Source organism: Epinephelus moara, chromosome 23, assembly GCF_006386435.1.
Source record: "Epinephelus moara isolate mb chromosome 23, YSFRI_EMoa_1.0, whole genome shotgun sequence".
NCBI lineage: Eukaryota > Metazoa > Chordata > Actinopteri > Perciformes > Serranidae > Epinephelus > Epinephelus moara.
In genome coordinates, this window is record NC_065528.1 from 21,496,699 (window position 1) to 21,507,530 (window position 10,832).

Consider the following 10,832-nt stretch of genomic DNA (forward strand, 5'->3'; position numbering starts at 1 on the left):
ACTTTGGATTTCCTGCCCGACATGTTATTAACTAGCCTGTGGAATAACCGCAGGTACCAGCCCTGGAAATTAGAGGCTGTACACATGCCGCATCTTTAACTGCCTGGAAGACGCGAGGTCGGGCACTGGGTGCTACTCTTGTGTCTTTTTGTGCCAGCTTTCAAGGGCGCAGTGGCAGCTGTTTATAAGTGTGTAGGCCTATCGTCTGTGGGACAGATGTAAAGCTCTGGGTAGCCCTGCACTAACATGATCAACTTTTCTGTATTTATCAGACTGAATATTTACAGAAGAAGGGAAAGATATCTGTCGCCGTGTTTGGTTTGTAACCTGATTCCTGTCTGACTGCTTCCTGTGTCTGTCCTTTCAAATTAAATCTCCACATGGTCCAGTCATATAGGTTTTGATTTATTTTGACAAGACACAGCTCCTAATAGAGTTTCACTTTTTGTTTTCTGCGACTAAGCGACCAATGATGTCTTTCCAACTGATGACCTTTCTGGTTGACTACAGTTACAGTGATAAAGTAGACATTAGGCTACGTAAGACTTAGATCAGATACATTAGGCTAGATCAGCATGCCAACACAAATCGAAACTCAGTAAGGACTAATCTGTCCTTACTGAGTAAAACTTATTTTATTTGGCATTTACAAATGAGTGTAGGGTGCTAACATGGACATAGGCTACTTCCAGACACATTTTCTGCCATATTTTATTTCTCATCTACCTCTTTGGGTGTCTTCAAGAGTCTATCCATCTATTCATCCACGTGCAGCGATGTGGAAGTGCCTCTGGTTGCTCACACACTAAACCAATAGGAAATCCCTTAACTTGTCCCTGGAAATACAAAGTCAACACTTCTTTTCCACAGCACGTCAGAGTCTCAGTGGTTAGTTTCTTCCTCTGTGTGTACTGGTTGTGGTTTCGGGAGAATTTAAAGCAGGATTATTCAATTAGAAATTCAATTGGGCCAGATTTTAAAACCAGAAAAATGTAGATGGGCCAGACATTTTCAGTAGCCTTTTTATGCTCCTGGTAATTACAAAGTTTTAACAATGAAAATTAATTCAGTAAAAAATAGCAATGTTTATCATTTCAGTTTTGAAATTTAAAATATAAATATTTTTAGTCATATACCTGATCCAGGCACGTAGTGTGTAGTGTAGAAACAATGCCACCAACTGTAACTAATAACACACTCTATCTCCTCCTACTAGTATTTCTCTCCTTCCCTTTCCCCCGTCTCCCACACACACACACGTCACCTCATGATGTTATTCACTGAGGTCAATGAAAAGTGTTAAAGAAAAGATATATGATGTATTTTTTATTTAACCGCAGCCCAGATGTTTTGAAAGCTACCAGGCGTGGTTGGAACTGCGTCACATGAGATAACATCGATTTGTGAAAGATATGATTGGTGATGAGAAGGAAGAGAGATGCCTCACGAGTCAGCTACTGCCAGACATTATATGTAGTTTACATATTTTGTCATACCAGTATATCAGATTTAGGTATGCTCGGCTGCTTGGAAGTTGCTCCTGGGCCGGGTGTGGGCCGACGATTGAAAAGGCCTGACTTACAGTGTTGAAGTAGTGTTTTCAAACGTGGGGCTCTGGATCTAAGAGGTGGCAAGATAAATCTGTTGAAATGACCACCAGTTATACACAATGCAATCTGTTACTCGGGGTTGCAAGTGGACAAAACTTCATTGTAAGGTACCTTTTGATTTCAAACAGACTGTGTATTGGGCTGTGTTGGCGTCGAACGACAGATCTGCTTTGCCATTACTCTAAAGCGGGATGTATACTTGTGTTTCAGCTCTATGCAGACCCTACGCTGTAGCCTATGCCATTGTGAGCATTTATACTTGAGCAGTGGTGTGTCTGTAGTTGCGTTTCCATTACAGTTTTGTACAAAATAAATGCGATTTTTCTAAAGTTTCGACAAAGTACAATTGCGACTTGCAGGTGTTTCCATTAAAAGGTGTTTTGCGTATGAGCTGTAATTCTCGTAAAATCTCAAGACTCCGCTTTGTTTGCGGAAGTAAGATGGACATTCCAAATCTCTTGCAAGCTGGAACAATCATCTCGGTTGCCACTGCTGCTGTTGCAGTAGTCTACAACCGAAGACGAAGACAGCGAGTGGTATTCCAAAGGCAAAGTCCTTATGTGTGGCAGTGACCACGGATATAGGATTTCTGGGAGAGCATCGTAAACGAGGAATTCACAGAGGACTCGAATGTCCGGTGACGTATATCTGCGAAAATAGTGTTTCCATTACACTTTTGCGATATACTTCTGTATCGACACATCTGAAAAAACCACCTCATGAGAGCATAAGAACTTTTTCTCGATATTTGAGAGTTTTTTTTCGAAATGTAGGTGTTTCCATTACCAGTTTTTTATTGCGATATTTAGGTTTTGCACATTTCTAGGGTTAATGGAAACGCACTTTGTGTCACTCTACAGTTACACCTCCAGAACACTAGAGGGTGGTGGGGTTTCTGTGAAGTGCTGTAAAGTTTAGTTGATTCAAAACACACATTAAACACACATTAAACACGGCTTAATAGAGACGATTTCAAACACAAGTACACAAATCAGCTTCACTATAACTCACAGCATTCACAGACAAACACTTGTCTTTATCTGGACACATTTTCCCAACAAATATAACATGCTAACGTTTTTAGCACAAGCCTATGGCATTTTACATTTTATAAATTAGCTTAGCTCATATGAAGCCAGGGACAACAGCAACATTGAACAAAGGTAAACATACAATATTTGGCTCCATTACAACTCACAAGTTTTACCGACAAAACAACTGTCTTATACTAAACACGTTTCCAAGCAAATATAACATGCTAACGTTATTAGCACAAACCTATGGCATTTTACATTGTATAAATTAGCCTAGTGACGAACAGAGATTTCCTCTGCTCATATGAAGCCAGAATAAATCAAGCACAAGACTCAAGATGCTTTTTTGAGGAGGCTTTATTGTCTTCACAATTTATTGTTTCTTATCTGTGAAATTAAAGTAAATAAAAGCTTTGTTTCCACTGAGGGAAATGGTTTCAGCTTACAAACATAGACAGGGGATCTGCGTCATCGTGACATGTAGTTACATCTCTGGGAAGGTGCATATCAGGCTACAGCGTAGGCTCTATGTCGACGCAAATGAATGAATGAATTATAAAATTGCTGGTGGGCCATCCGGGAACCTATTACGGGCCAGATTTGGTGGATATCACTGCTCTAAGTCAAAAGCCATTGCTCAACTCACCTCAGCTCTACCTGGGCACCATCTTCCATCAACTTGAATTTGAAGCCCAAATAAGTGACAAAGATGGCACCCAGCATACATCTAACTATTTACTATATTAAATGTCCCCTTTTAAATGTATGGGCGATGTCAAACTATGTGCATATTGTCTGCGTAGGAAGACATGTCAGCTTTAGGTTTTACGGTTTGCACTGACAGCTAACTACTTTCTAACTACGAGTTCATACCCCTGACCCCTAAATGTTTCTCGCTGGCTTCCCAGTCCCCCCCCCACAGTTGAGAAAGCTGTGGTTTCAGAGGTATGTGTGTGTCTTTCACAGTGTGTGTGGGAGGGTCTTTGTCCATGGGAGAATGAGTTTAGATGGAAACAAACCCCAGAAAGTGTTTCAAGACGGCGTTTCAAAAGCCTCTGTCTGATAATGATGATGGGCGTCATGTTGATGAGGGTGTTGACTGATACCAAGCAGATGGCGGGGGTGGTGGCAAGGTTACTCAACCACATTGTGATGTATTGCACTTCACCGCAGGTACCATCGCGGTATCCGGTGAAACGGTGATAAAGCAGGAGATTGTGTGGGTTTAGAAATGCGAGGCTGATGCGTCCACACCCTCGTGACTAAAACTTGCCGTGATATAAATATCATAAAGTCAGACTGATGTCCTATTGTGTACTTGACTGTGATAAATACTGACAGTTAAATTAGCATGCTTACATAATCTAGCTTTGTGTATCAGTGTGTTTGTGTAACACCCATAGATTGTTGTGATTTGTGGTATGTGATCAGATTTGCTTACATTACACTCGGACCTGACAGACTTGTTTCCCAGCGTGAGTCAAAGAGACGTGTCTGTTGGGTCTAAAAAAACGGCTTCAAAGTGATGGATGTTGTGTTACTCATATGTGGTAAAGTGGGCCAACAACTCGGCTCTGGAATTCCATGCTTCAAGTATGTCAGGAGCGCTGGACTTTAACATGGCTCCTTCGGCATCCACTGATGGTGTTGTTACACTGTAATTTATATGGGCTGAGTAGTGTTTCTGTTTAAAGCCAGGGTTGGAGTCTGTAAACTTTCACAAGCTGGCTATAGTCTGTCTCTGCACCCTATGGATTGTTCTGTCAGTTCATATGCACAGAAATATACTCAGCTTTGTAGTGTTTTGTGTATAAAAACCTCTGAGCTGCAGCTACACATTTTATGACAACAGTATCTGGTGTGTATGTGTACTGTGTGTTTGCCATATGCAAACTGACGCACATGCGGTTTTGGGTTTGCGTGCGAGATGCCCATATGATATCAATAATACCTACCTTTCCGGTCAATGAAAAACATGACACGACAGTATTTCAGAAATGAAGAGCAGTGGCGTTTGTTTAAACACCGAGCCGGAAAGGATAAAGGATAAAAACAGATTAGTCTGTCAACCTGTGTTTGTTTACGCTGCCAGATGAATAGAAGAGGAAGAGGCGGATATGATATTTGGAAGGGAAGTGTATTTATCATATGCACAGGAACAAAATAGCGTGAGAGGAAATTCTGCTTCTCCCTCTGAGATTGATGGCATGGAGGAGAGCATGGGAGCGACCTTGACTTGGTCGTGAGAGTGGCGTGAGTTCTGAGACAGAAACGGAGAGGCAGAGTTTGTAATCAGTAAACAGGCTCTCGAGTGCCCTTTAGGAAGTGAACGCTTAAACACGAGGCGCTGTGCCATTACAGCGCATGGCCTTGAGAGTCAAGATAGAAGCAATGAAGACAGATGGCAAATTGGTTGAAAGGGAGGAGAAAGATGTTTGGACTTTGAAAACGCTCAGGATTCAATAGAAAATCTGGACTAAATGAGCACAGGCATCATACTGTGATGCACATTCTTTGTTTCAGAAAGCAGACTCATTTGCTGAATGAGGTTTTTACATAACTGCAGGCAGGATTCCTGCTTAGTTTATCAATTTCATCGGATCATATACAGCACTTCAAAACTTTTTTACTGAGGCAGGATTGTTTTGGTCCAGTCTCACATCATCAAGATCACTTATGAATTATGGTACCTTTTAAGAAGGACTTTGCTGAATTGACCCTTCACTAAGTCCCGCCACTGGACGCACACTGGCCAATCATAACTCCTGACAACAACACAGCTGTGCTCCATTGACTCTAATGTAGTCGTTTCAGATTTCCTTCATTTTCAGGCTGGTTGTGTGGATTTGGAGCTAAATGCTGTGCCTGGGGCACGTTGTGTATTAATGATACTTGTTACCTGGAGAGGTTGGAAGAAAGATAAATGTTTCTTCCCTGTTCCAAAACCAAAATCAAACCCTGAAAAGTGTAGGGTTAGCTAGCTAGCTACTGAAGATATAGCCTACTGAATGTATATACATGCTGCTTTTGCTTTTTAATGATTATAACAGTGAAACAAAGACCGACCCTGCTGTACAGGAACCAGTGAAGGGAAGCAGGGAAACTTTGCTGATATTCAACCAGCTCTGTGTCATCGCAGTGTGTGCAGATGAACTTTGTTTGACTTCCCCCGGAGATCCCTGCCCGTCTGGCGGCGGAGGTCTGGGTGCTGGCAGCCACATGGGGTCGAAGCCAAACACAGTTCATCTGCACACACTGTGATGCCACACAGCTGGTTCAATATCAGCAAAGTTTCCCTTTATGTTCCATTTCCATCCCTGGCCATACATGTTTATGAGACAGTCACAGCTCACTGTATTTCAGACTCATGGGAACAGTTGCGTTAATTGATGAAGGAGCTAAGAGGCAGCCACATAGCTGAAAGCATCGGCAGCTGGCTGGATGATTTTGACATCTCCCGTGAAGCTGTTGTAGCTGTCGTTGAACTGAGTGAACACCATTACTCATGAAATAACTGGTTATGTCAAGTTAATGTAATGTTAAGTAATTGAAACAGCCGGTAATGTAAAGTTAATGAACTGCTGTCAGCATTATTTTTTCAGCGGGGGCATTGGAATTCTTTAGAACAGTTTGCGTGTCGTTTCAGATTCGTAAGATCTTGATTTTTGGGAAAAGTGACAGCCCTACCTCTTGTATGATTGAAACATTTCAGCTGGTAACAAAAGTATGTGGTAACTTACTAACAAGGACTGCTGTAGTCTGTGTCCACGTCGGGAAATCATGTCGCTTCGCTTCAAGTTTTTGACGTATGAAAACGCAGCTCATTATCAACTCTAATACGGAGCGCTGTAACATCCATCCCAACAGTCTCGTTCAACTTCTCCAGCATCTGTCATCGCTCATATCAGTCATTACTGCCTGAGGTATCCTATATTCCTCTGCTAAACCAAAGTCTTGAAATACCTCTGATAGAGTCAGAAGAATGTAAACCAAGCATATGGAGATCCTCCTGCTGCGGCTCAGCAGGAAATCACGTATTTACAAAAACTAATATTCTAATTGACAGTTTCACGGCAGCAGCGCACTCGAGATATTTATCTTTATCTTCGCCTTGATATGAGCATAATTTTGACATTTACAAAGCTGTAATGCAGGTTTGGAAACATAAACAGCATATGGTATTTCATGGGAGTGTGATAATGTTTATGCTTGTGGCTCTTGAAGCGTCAACCCTAATTTTCTCTGCTTTGGACAGAGAGGTGCGTGTCAGGCCAGAAGGTGTGCAGCTGTGGGAGCTTTACAGTCTTTACATCTGGATATTCTTTTCAATACTGGAGAGGATGAAACGTGTCTCAATAAATTAGGATTTATCCGGTGAACACGATTTTGAGTGTTGTAGCTGTCGGTCCTGGCCGCAGCTGCTGCATCCCGTCAGTGAAACGTATCTGCAAATTGAATGATTACAAACTGATGTGGTTGATAAACAAAGATAGTTTCAGGCGCCGGGTTTTTAACGTAAAGTAGCTCTCCTTTAACTCCCCAGTATGCCTGTATGAAGAAACTCAGCACCGTGCACTCGTGATACACTACTGCAGGGCAGTCATGAGCTTTGAGTTTATCCACCTGGCAGTTTGGCCAGAAAAAAATGAGTGGGCTCACCTTCAACTGCATGCACTGTTGAATCTCGCAAATGTGAGGGAAATCCTGCACTGCCAACACTCCACTGGTGACCCTAAATCAACATTATTTGTCTTGCACTTGATTTCTGTGTGGGATTAAATAAAGAATAGTGGTTCTTTTCTTCATAAACTGCCCTACAGCTGGTTTGCTAATTAAAAAACTCTCATATAAATGATTAAATTCCCATTCTTGACCTATTTTTCCCAGAGTTTAAAAAACGTACACATAATAAACACGATGCAGACAAAATTGAAAACAGAGGCAGAGGAAAAGTCTTGCCCACCTTCACTGTATACACTGAAGGTCTGATTCAAGGACTGTAAAAGGGGCCTGCGATGTAAAATGTGCTCGCCGCAAATAAAAAACTTCCAGAAGTTTTTTATTGTCACTCCCCAATCTCTGCTGTTTGTGGTGAGTGACTCCGTACATGCTACAGTATGTTCAGTACATCCATGTATGTCTGCACATGTAATGAGTATTTTTATAAAAAGGGTAGCTTCAGGTTCAGGGTTATTCACTTTTGATGTATCTCTCCTCGGAAAACAGACTGCAAAATAGGTAACCGTACGTCCCAACCCTCACCTATGGTCATGAGCCGAAAGAATGAGATTGCAGACACAAGCAGTTGAAATTAGTTTTCACCAAAGGGTGGTTTGGCATAGAGATAGGGCGAGGAGCTCAGAGTAGACTCGCTGCTCCTTTGCGTCAGAAGGGGCCAACTGAGGTGGTTTGGGCATCTGATCAGGATGCCTCCTGGATGCCTTACATTTAGAGGTTTTCGAGGCACATCCAACTGGTAGGAGGCCCCGGGGCAGACCCAGAACACGCTGGAGGGATTGTATATCTCATCTGGCTTGGGAACGCCTCGGGATCCCCCAGGAGGAGCTGGAAAATGTTTCTTGGGAGAAGGACATCTGGAATACCTTGCTTAGCCTCCTGCCCCCGCAGCCCGGCCCCGGATAAGTGGATGAAAATGGATGGATGGATGGAAGCAAAGATAAAAAGCTCCCAAAGGTTTATTATTTCCACTCCTCAATCTCTGCAGTGCTGAGCATAGTGTGTATTTGTGGTGAGTGATAAACTCAGAGCCCAATAGAAGTTTAAAAAACAACAACTTGGTAACACTTTACTTGAAGGTATCTACATAAGGGCAATCTGGAAATCCATCGGCGAAAAAAAAAAGTTTTTTCTTCCTTTACCTCTGGAGGCACAGCCCGGAGTTTTTCAACTAACGGAAGTGCAGGGGCCTCGGCGATCGCTCACGCCCTTCACTTCCCGCAGTGCCCCCAGGGAATCGCCATGTTGTTTACAAATACTTCGGGTAGAAAACCAGCAGAGTTTAGCTATATATCACATTTTTCACGTCACTATATCACCGTGTAGACTAATCTGATGTTTGTTAAGTCTATAAACACAATGACTGAACAAACGTTACTATTTCTGTGTGCACGTTTTGTAAATAATAATAATAACATCGTAGATTAGCTGGGCTAACAGTTAGCTGTTAACGTTAGCCGTTAGCGGTGTCTGTAATAACCATAGACTGTATAAAAATAAGGTAATAACTCAAACGGCCCGTGAATAAAATATTTTTTCTAGCGGATATCTTAGTTACAACATGATTGAGCTAGCAAAGCAGTTTTCTGTTGCTATGTGTGGTATTTATTCAGTTATGGGAAATCACGATGTCTAGAAAGCATCAGTGGCTGCAGCTGACAGGGACAGTTAGCAAAGCTAACATCAGGACGTCATCTGTTAAAAGATGACGACATGAAACTACTCCAGTTAGCTCAATCATGTTGTAACTCAGACATCTGCTGGAAATTTTTTTATTTTTTTCACGTTGACGAGACGGTGGTTTGGGTGGAGCGCTTGCTATGGACGCGGAGCTTGCTGTTTCTGTAGGTACACATTTCCTGGGGACACCTGCACGTCTCGGCCACGCACCCTCCATTGTGATTGGCTAAAGCGCAGCATCGTTCAAACCCGATGTCAAGTTGTTATGACAAAGACATCTTCTGGTAATGTCATCCTGGTTAATGTCAAGTTGTCATTATAAGGACATTCCAAACAAATTTAAAGGTCAAGTTGTCGTGACAAAAACTGAATGACACTTAACGACAGCAGTCATGAACGTTTATGACATGTACACAATGTTTATGACAGGTTCATGACCGTGTCATGTCATAGTTATGACAGTGTCATGTCACCCATATGTAGATACCTTCAAGTAAAGTGTTACCAAAAACTTTGTAGGAAACGTATGTAGCTGATCTACAAAGAGAGTGAGCATTGATCATTCGTGAAACAAAGTATCATTTGCATGGAAATAGAATGAGTATGAAGAACACTGAACTGTTGGCAGTGGTAATTTGACAAAGAAAATGGCAGTTATTAGTCCAGAGGTTGGTCCTCCTCAGCGTCCTGAGACAAACATTGTAATTTGGCCTATATGGAAGTTAGTCTGCTATAATGGTTGCAATGGCAACAGTCCACATGAAAATGGCTGCTGCTCAGACTATAGTGCTACGTTGATTTGTATGGGAATGTCTGTTACTCTCGTTCTATTTCTATGATTATTTGGCGCTTTTATGCTTTTATTGCATACGATAAAGAGATAGCAGGAAAAATGACTAGGTTTTAAACATGAACATTGCAGTGTATGGTCATAGTCTGTACTCTCTAAGTCACAAATGCCCCACAATATTTTTCAGCATCTTACCTTGCAAAGCAAAGGTGATTTGAATTTGAAGCTACATGGGCAACAAGATTTATTGTTGACACTCTGAACTCTGAGTGTGGTTTGCTGTTCAGACAGTTCAGCAGACATTGGTAAGCTGTTTCTTCTGTGTGGCAAGGAAAGTTTCACCAATACTGTGACCGCAAGTGTGTGCGCACGCATTGGTGTCTGTGTGTGTGTATAAAGGGAACTCTGGGTGACTCTAAAATGGGCATACCATCGCGCAGACACTCAAACACATAGACACACACTTATATTCCCCTGCCAGAAAAGGATCCATGCTACACATAACACACAGTTAAGACTGCCTCTGACACACATGCCTCACATTACTCCTGGCGTCCTCCTTGCTTCTCACAGTGAGTTGTATACGTTTTTGTGTGTATGTCCTGGCTTATCTATTTACATATGTTTGCATGAGAGATATATCCCATGAGAATTTAATTTGCCCTCCATAGTACATACATTAAAGAACTGGCTAGTCTTGGGTTTGTTTTCAGGGGTGGATTCAGTGATTTGGGTGCGCCAGGCAAATGCCATGTTGCTTTACTTTACACACTTTCTCTAACTGGGAATGTTGATATTGACAGTGTTCAAGGAAATAGGCATGCTAAACATGTTTTTTTATGAAGTTTAATTAAGTATTAATAATAAAACTCTTCATATTGCACAGTAAAAATCCTGCATTTCAATATACAGTGGTGTGAAAAAGTGTTTGCCCCCTTCCTGATTTCTTACTTTTTTGCATGTTTTCCACACTTAAATGTT